This window comes from Halyomorpha halys, unplaced genomic scaffold, assembly GCF_000696795.3.
Source record: "Halyomorpha halys isolate HHAL.00 unplaced genomic scaffold, Hhal_1.1 Scaffold15.1, whole genome shotgun sequence".
Taxonomy (NCBI): domain Eukaryota; kingdom Metazoa; phylum Arthropoda; class Insecta; order Hemiptera; family Pentatomidae; genus Halyomorpha; species Halyomorpha halys.
In genome coordinates this window covers 3,445,181-3,456,830 of record NW_027108914.1, presented here as the reverse complement: position 1 = coordinate 3,456,830, position 11,650 = coordinate 3,445,181, and positions in this window count along the sequence as shown.

The window sequence follows — 11,650 nt, the reverse complement described above, 5'->3', positions numbered from 1 at the left end:
TTTTTATTTAGTGTCTATTTTGTTTATGATTTAGTCCTAAAGATTATTAAAATATTTTCTCCGTTGATAAACCTAGATCAGTTACATCATGTTATATCTTAGTTGTTGATAAAAGCTAATACACTCCTAAATCTTCAGGAAAATCTCATTGCATATGTCAACATTACATGTATAAATTATAAATACTTTTTTTGAAGTATTTGTGCGCAACACTATAGACTTTATTTAAAACCTTGATAAGTAAAAAAAAAGTTTATTAATTAAAAATATTAATTAAGTAATTAGTTACTTTTATTCGTTATATTTGCGTTGTTGTATTAGAATATACGGGGCCTGAATTGCCGAAAATAAAAAAGGAACAATATGGAAATGTCTCATTTTAAAAAAGATTTTTCATGTAAGTCCTGTCGGAGCGCTTTTGTGGTGGCATACTCTTTATAGGCCAGTTTTTCTTTTACAACTGATAATGTCGGTGTAGGTATCCCCTTTCATATACCCTTGGCTCCTGTTTGTCAAACAACATACTGCGATATTTCCCTCATTCAATCCTGCTTTTATTAACTCAACTCCACACCCGGGATTCCTATTCCGGCACCGCTTTGTGAGCTATTTGGTTGTAGTTAGAAAGCCTTTACCTGTTAACATAGAGGAAGGGAAGGTTTTTGTATTTGTTAGTCAAGTGCTTCAATGAATAACTAAATTTGTGAGTAAGTCACAACGAGAGCTTGTTTTGAGGCTTTGGTTAATAAAATTAAGCACTGACTTCTATGTTTTTTGTGCCTTTATAAAATTATTTTCCTATTAATATATGTGAATTGACTTTATTGTATTTTTGAAACAATATATTATTAAATATAAAAATTGAATTTAACTGTTTTTTAAAAAATATTTGATCAGGACAAATTACAGTTTAAGCGACGATATGCCTTTTATCTGTACAAACCACAACGAGAATTATTTCATTTTATGTTATATTATAAAAATCCAAAAAAATATGAAAAGGAGTTTAAGTTTAAAAAAAAAAATTGTAATTATAAAACAAGTTAATAAAGTTGAGAAAACAATTTGATTTATTAAATTTTAATTTACAATTATAAAATAAATATAAAAATAGATGAAATAAAATAAATGAAAAATAGAAATAAGTAATTTGGTTTCTGATTCTTATGAAATAACAGAAGAATCTAAAAGAATTATTTACTAATTGAAGCCAACTTAACATAAACTAAGAATAAAGATTTCTCACTTATAAATTTGCTGAAAAATTAATCTTTTGTAGTCAAATAATTCCGTTTTAATTGTAGAGAGTAGATAATATTTAATTAAATAATAAATTAGCAATAAATATTATAATACAACCTAAAATATAATATTACCTCTATATGCATTGACCAGAAAAGAATGAAATAAAAAATTTCTGAATGTGATTTATGTGACTATATATAATGATTTTATTATTTCATTTTAATTATTTTATTGTTACCATTTTACAAGGCTGTATTAAAAAAAGTTTATAACATAAATAGTTTTTAACTTAATTATTAAAAATAAATTTTTCAATTTAATTTATTCAATAAACAATTTGTATTTTATATTAAATTTTCGGAGCATAAACATTCTATTTATCACAATTTCAATTGAATATATTAACTTAGTTAAATTTACACATTAATTTGTTATTGTACACATATAATATTTTTTTAAATTATGTTGAGTGTTCGTGTTTCTATATTTATGTGTTTGCATTTATTTAATTTAGAAACAGATACGTTGAAAGCAGATTTTCATTAACTTGTTTACGGTATGAAAGGCAGGTATTTTTTTCAATACAAGAAAGGAATAAGGCTCCTGCTATCTAGCGGGGTTTTTCTAAACTATACTCAGGCTGGCATTGAGAGAAAAAAGTATCAGTTTCTTTGATTAAATGTAGTTTACCTCCAATAGCCTTGGAAAAGTTATTTTTATCCAAACAAAGAGTTTCTGAACTAATAGCATATTTGTTTTTATTTAAGAATATGGTATTTATGGCATTTTCTTACATTAAAATATTTGAATTACTACAATATATTTATTTATATAACTTCAGTTGACCAAATTTAATCATTTAATGATTATGTTAGCTACTTCGATGAATAAGGATTTTAAAAAATCTTAAATATCATGAAAAAATTTTATTTAAAATATAAATACTTTTTAATTCACGTTTAAATTTAGAATTCAACTTCTCTATGATAATATTTTTATAGAGATGGTTACGTTAGATGCATAAATAATAATTGAGTGAATTTCATAGTTATAAGTTAAATAAATTAATTGTCATCATTAAATTCTATGAGATTAATTTATTTATTTTCTACTTTATTTTATTAATTGTTAAATATTAAATAATAATCAAGCCAGTTTTTTCGATCATCATTGTCTCTTTTTTGTTTTTGTTTTTAGTTGCGTAAATTGGAAACAAAATTCAATCACAAATCTGTAAATAGATTATTACCTAACATTTCGTTTATGAATTTCTTAATCTATAATGCCCATTCCAAGCTATTAATCATCAATTATTAAAAGGATGTTTGGGAGTTTGTTATTAAATAAATATTTTAAAGATATTCCTAGTTAATTTATTTAATTTGATCTTATTCCAACTGAGACAAACAATTACTTAATTAGAATTCATATTCGTAGACGTTATCTCGTAATAATGTCATTGCCATCAGTTATATGCAAGTGCTAAAAGTAGTTATTATTTATCCGTTTAATATAATAACATTGTAACAGTTATGGCGTTGGATCTGTTCCAGTTACATTACTTTGACAGGTAATTGGTTTTTTAACAATGAATATAAGGAATCGTACACTTCATCATATATAATAATAATAACAACAATTTAGAAGCAACTCATTACTCTACGTACCTACTTAACAGGTGAATGCAACAAATATACATACTGAGGTGTAGATAGTTGACCGTAGATTAATAATATTGGATAAGATGGTCGGGGGGGGAGGGGATGGTTAAAATTATAATGAAGATGAAGAAATTATTTAGATAATTCATTTTCTTTTTAATTCTTGAAAACAAAAGATAGATAAAATAATCTTAAAGGTTCATTACATTTTAGTGTTTATATATACTTAATTATGTTTAATATTTTGTAACAACGTTTTTATAAAATCAGGAAAATGATTTACATAAAATATCATTATCTCTGGTTAATTCAAATAGTGAATAGTCGTAATGTAGGTCAGATTTGTGTTAAATTTTGGATTTTTTTTTGACATTAATAATATGTGAGTGACAATATCCATGCTTTATATTGATTATATTATGTCTTCAAAATATAATTTCTTTAGTATTTATATTGACTTCGTGATGTGAAATCGTACAAGCTAATGAATTAGTTTTACTAATTAATAATATAGGTTACATCTATTAATATTGCATTACAAGAGTGCAGAACAATTATTGACATATCTCTCAATTCAATCAGATAATCATAAAATCACAATCAGCAAACGAATTCTAATAAAACAACTGGATTTTTTTTTGCTGAGATCATCTAGGATCAAGTCTTCAAAAATTATAGTGAAAAAACAAAAAATATCATTAAACAAAATAAATGGAAAAATTAGTTTCACTATGGATGCATTTACTGCGAATTGTTATATTGCTATTAACAAAAAGAAAATAACGTTTTAGTTATTAATATTTTGAGTCCTTATATTTGTGCCGACCAATAACAAAATTGATATCGATATTTCTAATAAAATTGTTAATAAAAATTTGATGTCTACAGATTGTGATAGCAGGTGAATAGCGAAATGTTATTAACAATGCTAACAAGTTGGTGTAACTAAAATCAAATGTTTTACGAAGGTAACATTATTGACTGGCATGAACGGTGGGCATTATAATGTTTATAATAACTCACCTTCAGAGTATCAGATTAAGGAGGCAAAGATAACATTATAAATTATCAATAAGGAACTACAAGATACGTTTTTGTTCGGAAAGTTATTATCAGAAAAAATACCTTTAAACAAAAATAAAACACATTTTTTTTGCACTTAGATCGATACCTATATAATTGTGCAGTATATATTTGAAAATAAAGTTTCTCTTTAAGTTGACTCTTGTATTCACTTATTTTTTTAAAGTACTTGCGTTATTCGTTTGTTTATAAAAAGCATTAGTTGTACTTTTTGGATTAGACATACCTTTTGTTTAAACACAGTATGATTAGATGGCCAAGTACATTTAATTAATTGAACGTTCAGTTCTCTGTTTTTATAGTTGTCTGAATCCATTTTTTGTTTAAAAAAACTTCAATTAAATATTTAACCTTTCACAATAAAAGGCCAATCTATTTTTTTTCAAATCTGATTAGTAGTCCCTGATATTACCACTTTCAAACTAACTCAACTTTATATATCAATATAGATTAAATTAATTTAAATATTAATAAAACTTATTAAAATATTTTATAAGAAATAAAATTTATGATTACTTTAAGAACTAATAATTTATATCTAAATGTAACCGTTTCAATTACATAATTTTTAATTTATATATTTACAATATTGTTAAATTTATTATTAAATTAAAATTACAAAAAGAAAAGAAAAGTCATTAATTTTCTTGTGAAGGAAACAGTTGTTGACTATACTCGTGGCCTGTATCATGAGAAGAAAAAGTAGCAGTAGGAGGGGCGTCGCTGGCTCTCTACAGTCGGCAAAACAGCGGCCATTTCCCCTCAAGAACTTTCGAAATTCTCCCGGAGTTTTTACAGTCCTTGCTCCGCCTCCGAGAGCCAATGTGCCTTCTGGGAACAAGAAAACTTTATTCATCTCAACTTCTCACTCTTCTTCATCCCATCAACCCTTTTCCGGGCTTAAGGACTTTCCTCCAGGATAAGAAAGCGTCGGAGGGAAGTATTCCTATTTAAATAGATAAAATTTTAAGGCTGGGCCTTTGCGCAAATAAGAGCGGAGTTAAATTAAAAGGTTTTTGCATAATTATTCTGCAGAAGTTTTTAAAGCCCTGTAATAATTTTTAAAAAATACAATATGTATGATAACTAAGGTGGATTAAAGTTATTTTTGTATTGCTATTCTCCGGGAGCCACTATACCCTTTTTAAGTTCATAATCTTTATGTTTCTTAGGTAAATATTTTCTTTATATTTTCATAAAACATAAATTATTTTTATTTATTTTATTTAATGAAGTTGAAGTTTCTGCGATTAGATTTTTCAAATATTGGTAAATAAATTCTGTATTCATTAAAAATCAGGTACTAAAAACATATATACCTTTATATACTTATTTACTTATATGTTTTACATATACGTTCTTCATTGTAATTACTATGCTATTCATCAACTTGTTCTAATTAGATTTCTTTTTTAATTTTTGGTTGCTTACGGAAATGTAAAATGAAATGAAGATACATGTGGGATAAAGATAAAAGAAATAAGAAAAATGATATATTTTTTAAGCGATTGGCCAATTTAAGTTGTAATTTTCATTTACTTTTTTATTTCAGTTCTTTAATAAATCATTTAATTGTATTTACATTTTATAGGTTTTTTTTATAAGATACAGTAACAAGATCCAAACAAAGATTGATAAACATATAAGTAGTCAATTGTTTGATAGACCTTTGGAAAGTTATATTTTTTTAAAGGAATAAAAAGGGAAAACATTTGAAAAAAAAAACCTTCATTTTATAAAATTTCGTATCGTTTTTGGTTTACTGCAACAATAAAAAATTAATATATAATAGGATGTATAAAATAACTATTGAATTATTAAATAGTTTCTAATATGTTATTTAATAAATATAACATTGTTCATCGTTTTATTTTTTGTAATGTTTTATAATTCTAATTTTATTATTCATATTATACTAGATATATTATACATACATAATGATTAATAATAAAAATCTTTATCCAATATAAATAACATTCATAATATTCCTTTTTTTTGATTAGTCAATTTTAATTACGTTCTTAAGGTTTATGGTAAAACTACCATAGTTTTATCCTTTTATTTTTAACTTCAGTAAATCATCTGGTTTCTTATCAATCAATACAAATATAGTTTAATGTTATATGTTAATTTTTTAACCTTTATACTTTAATATTTCATATTAAATTACTTTAATTATTTTATATTACTTTTATACTATTTTTGATTACAATTGCTCTCACTAATTTTCTACTAATATACTATGAGGCCTATTTATTATGTTCATACTTAAAAATAGACTCCACAATCCTGTTATTTATTTTAGTAGTTATTATTATTTATCAATTAGAAAAATAAACATTACTTAGTAATGAAAAATATAAGTAATTAAATTATTCCTATAAGACTAATAATTTAAAGTTATAGATAAAATAATTAAATTAAGTGAAATTGTAAAAATTTGATTTTTAATTTTATTATTTTCTGATTCAATAACTTTTACTTCCCAAAAATTTATTTTTCTTGGTAATTCTTTATTTAAAAAACTGATTGCGATTGCTTACAAATAGTATTCCAATCAACGTTTCGTTGTAGTATACCGTCCCACCTTCAAGATTGTACATTATTTTTTTTTCACCATTCATATTTAATTATATCCAGCATTCACAATACGCAATTAGTAGGTAAATGCATATAATACTTCTTCATATCATAAAACTTATAACAGTAGTCATTGGGAGTTGTTTTATGATATAATTAAAGTCATTTGGTTTAGAAAAAATGTAATTGAAATCTTGAAGATGTCGCACAACCCTTAAATGTTGAACGTCTTTTGTAAAGACATTTTTTTTTAAACAAAATATTATTTTTTTTTAACCAGGTTATAGAATGAAATGGACAATGTCATCAAAATAATTTCTGTTATGAATAAATTATTTTTTTGGATTATCTGGAAGTGCATATTGTGTTTTTTCTTGTGTCAGAGCGTAGTTTGCATGTTGTTAAAATGAGTTTCAGGGTAAGCGATGTGTTATATGTTTCACAAAGTGTGTGTTCTAGTCCTCTCATTAGGTATCCATGGGGTGAAGGCTGCATATGTTAGGTTCTCTGTCTGGTTAGCATCACTTCTGGAAGTAAAAATTAGGAAACAGGGGAATTTGAAAGCCCACAGGAGCTAGGAGTATATCAATACCAGATATCAAAAATATCATTGCCAGTTTCTCAACTATTATTTAATCTAAAACATATTTTTTAATATTTAATTCTAATAAACAAATTTGAAGAGTCAACGTTAACTGGCTAGTTTTAAAAATCTTTTTTATTAAAATAAATAGATCTATACACCACTATAGCTAATATTATATTAAACAAATTAATCGACATTTTTTATAAATTTAATGAATAATTATTTTCATTCTTTTTTCTTTAATATAACTATTAAATGAGTTTTTACAACTTATTGATGTTATTTTCTGATCACATCCCTAACCATCTTCTCTTCATAAAAAAAAGTTATCTCTAGGCACTGATTATTGCAAATCATTCTTATTCAAAATATTTATCTGGGCTTTATTTTATAATTACGTACTTATTACAACTATATAACAGACCCCTAACTAAGCTTATTTTGTTATATGTCGTTTCGTAAATTAATAAGTCGAAGTCCAATTTTTGATTTTCAACATATTGGAATATATTCATTAATCCATATCTGCATATTTCACGGGTTATTAATGATTGTAAAATTATTCATTTACTATTTACCTCATTAAATGTATATTACATTCTTATCCAAGTAAAAAATATAAGAGGATTTCTTAATAATAAATCAACCAACTTGACACTAGGATAAAAAAAGAATTATTGAGATACTGACACTAATACATTTAAGGATTCTTATATTAATATTGATTAAGTATAATGTAACTAGGCAAGGATGTATGAGTGAGGAAAAATGTTAGGAATTCCTTAGGATAAGGCAATGTGGATTGAATTTGAAAGGAATAATAAATAAAGGAAAATTTAAAAAAGAAGTAGAGTTTCATAATCTAATTATTTTTAAGTGTTATACTTTTCATCATAAAGAAGAAAAAAAAATTAAAAAACTGTCGTAAGTGATAGCAGTTATAAAACCATATTTATGCTGAGCGTAACCAAAAATATATTAAGTGTCAAATTAAACCTAAAAATCGAACGGGAGGAAAAAAGAAATTTCAATTGATTAATCAATTTTTCCCGGAAAATAGAGGAAAGTGTGAAATTGCTGTAGTTCAAAACAGTGGTCGAATCCGTTGTATAATGGATAGTTGTCAGATCCTCAACCTTCGTTTAACGGCCGTGTCTTTAGGTGCCTCCAGGTTGATTAAGTCGTAAAAGGAAATGCTTAAACTGAGCCGGGCTTTGTCCGCCTTTACTCTCTGATATTTCCCTCTGGCTTAGGCTGTTAAGTTTACTAAGTATGTGTCCAATTTGTGTCAACTTGTATCTGTAAAAAGACAAATGTCCTGTTAACTGAAATACAAAATGTTTATTTTAGATTTATTTACAATGGATATTGACTGTGCTTTAAAACATTGTAGGATAAATCTCGTTCTTTAAACGAGCTGTCGTGTGATTAGTGATGAAATTTTAGTTTCCATACGGTGGATGCAATATTTTATTTGTTTGTAACAGATAATTTTGAAGCTTATTTTAATTAATCAATTAACTTTCTTTGATTGAATAATTTGTAGTAAATTAAATGGCTGCTTCCTGAGACAATATGATGAGTCACATACTGTAAATTTATCGTTTTAGAAGGAGATTGTTGACCGTATGATGTTGGAAGATGTAAGATGACCGTAGATTGTTGAAAGATAGTCCGGGTGGCGGACAATAAAGGTATATAAATAATAAAATTAAAAATAAAAAGTTTTTTAAAAAAATTAAAATATTGATCTAAAAAATATCTACAACCTGAATCATAAGATATTGGACTAGATTTTGTTTCATGTAAATTAATTAATCTTTAAACTAATTTATGTCAATTTTATTATAGTTTAATTAGTTAAAAATCAAAAATGTGGACTTTAAATTTTTTTTTATAATTTAACGCTTAGGACCAATAAATTAAAAAATATTAAGTGAGCACTCATGTAAACAGTTATATATTTGACAGGTATCCTAATATCAAGATTAAACACGGAATGGACAGATCACGCTAAAATTGATTTCACCTACTGTAAACGTTTTCTAGAGAAAGTCTTAATTCTGGTTTTTAATGAGATTAGAAAGGTTTTATAATTAATTTCAAAATTAAATACAAGTATGCCATTACGGCAAGATTATTCAAAATAGATATATGGTCTAGTTTATCCTCGTTATAACTCAATTAAATAAATATTAATTCCATCATGTTTGATTTCACTAACTGCACTTTTTATTTCAAATTTTGTTTTAAGGGGTTTTCAGGTATTCGGTGTAATTGTTGGTTTTAATGTAGAATTTCATTCACAAATAAGAAATTATATGAATGGAATTCTTCATAAATCTGCGATTGAAATTTACTGAAGAGTTACTTGTAACAACGTAGCTTAGATAATTTATTTTTCTAGTATTTTAACATGGCAATGAAGATAAATAGTATTTTTTTTTAATTGATCAAAGATATTATATCAATAGTAAATTTCGCAGATAATATAAGTAACAACTTCTAATTTTGAAAAACAATGAGTAAATAATTATGACAAAAAGTGATATAATAAAAACCTAAGAGAATCAATAAGTATGAAATTACAGGATGTGGTTTTTATTATTTATTTATTTAATACAAGATCGGCCTGATGGGCCATACATGGTTAATGTAACAGGTTCGTTTTTTTTTTTTTTTATTATGGGGGGTGTAGTCTCATGAATGTGGTAAAAAACCTTAACAATTTGTCTCGAATATATAAAAATTGATATTCATTTTAAAAAAAATGAGCACTAATCTCTATCGTGACTGACATTTCAATTAGAAATCGGTTGCTTGAAATTCTTTCAATGCAAATTAATTTAAACAAAATAAAATTTAGAATTGTAGTCCATCCTTATATTCGTTCTCTCCTATCTCTGTTGACAGTGTATCAAGAGAGCTATGCACTTTAGCATACAATGTACATCATTAATTATTATAGACAAGTATTATATTGATTTGTAGTTTGAGACTGGTTATATTTATCAATTATAATAAAGTAGATAGCCTCAATATTTTTATTAATTGATTTCAAAATTAATAAAATTCCCCTGACCATTATCAAGGACAATCTGATTTAATTAAAATATTTTTAACATCACTTAATTCATTATCATTAACTATTCTATCTATATATAGATAGCCTCAATATTTTTATTAATTTATTTCAAAATTAACAAAATTCCCCTGACCATTATCAAGGACAATCTGATTTAATTAAAATATTTTTAACATCACTTAATTCATTATCATTAACTATTCTATCAGATCATTAATTGATTCATAATAGATAACTTTTCATTGCTTATCGACAAGAAAAATATTTTTATTTATCAATCCTTGTTTCATTCACTTCTCCTGCAGCCTGATTAATCAGCACTTTATTCCTATGAGGATGGGATCGCTTACTGGTTTTGTGATCAGTTACTGAAAAAAAAACAAATAATTATAAATTAAAAAATGGACTAGAATGGTTTTGGAATTAATGCCTCGTATGCAATAGTAGATATATTGCTAATATTCGCAACACTAAAATTGTTAAAATAATTTTATTATCATTATTTATTTTTAAAAATTGTGAAATGATATTTCATATTTTATTTCTTCTTATGGGTACTTCGCTGATTTTTTAATGCAATGCCTGAAATGTTTACTTATATTTTGACCAAAATAGAATTGTTTGTACTATAAAAAATACGTAATTGTTTCTCCAAATATTTTTGCCGATGATACACCCTCTCTTCCGTTCAGAAATATTGATAATAAAATATTGAATTCCTCCCTTGGGCTGGGATGGCAGACGTGGACCGCAATATCTCCTTCCGAACCTCTTTAATAATTCATGGCTCGACTGAGTCCTTTGTTTTGGGCCATTCTCCCTCCCCCCTCCCCGCGCAATCCCGAACAGAAGATAGGAGCAGGGTAAGGTCCTCCAGCAACGTCCCGGATCCCTAGGAAGGATAAACTTTTACCCATATACTCCTCCATTTGCCAATTGGCCCTTAAACTCTCCGTTTGTCCTGCTTTGTCTGCTTTGGAGTTAAACTGTTTGAGCCTTTTGTATGTAGTTGTTTGCTCGGTCCCGCGGAGATAAGTTGAGTCTATTCGCCCTTCTCCTTTCAAGTAGGGGATCTGTAACAAAACAAAAAGATTTATAGACCGTTCTAGAAAGAACTTGTAGAGACAGTAAGAGAAAAGGAGGATATAACTTCAGTACCGTTGTGCTGGTCAGAATATTTTATCAATGCCTCGTCCCTTAATTTCCTTTGTAAAGAAATTCAACGTCATTGAAATAATTATAATTAACACTAAACTTGGTATCATAGGATTTTTAATTTATGTTTATGTCTTATAGAAATATAATTTTTTAAATATCTGCAAATACACACAGATTATGAAATCTTTAACACCCTAATCCTAATACGATTCTAGGAGAGGATTTTTAAACCAAAAAAAATATATATATATG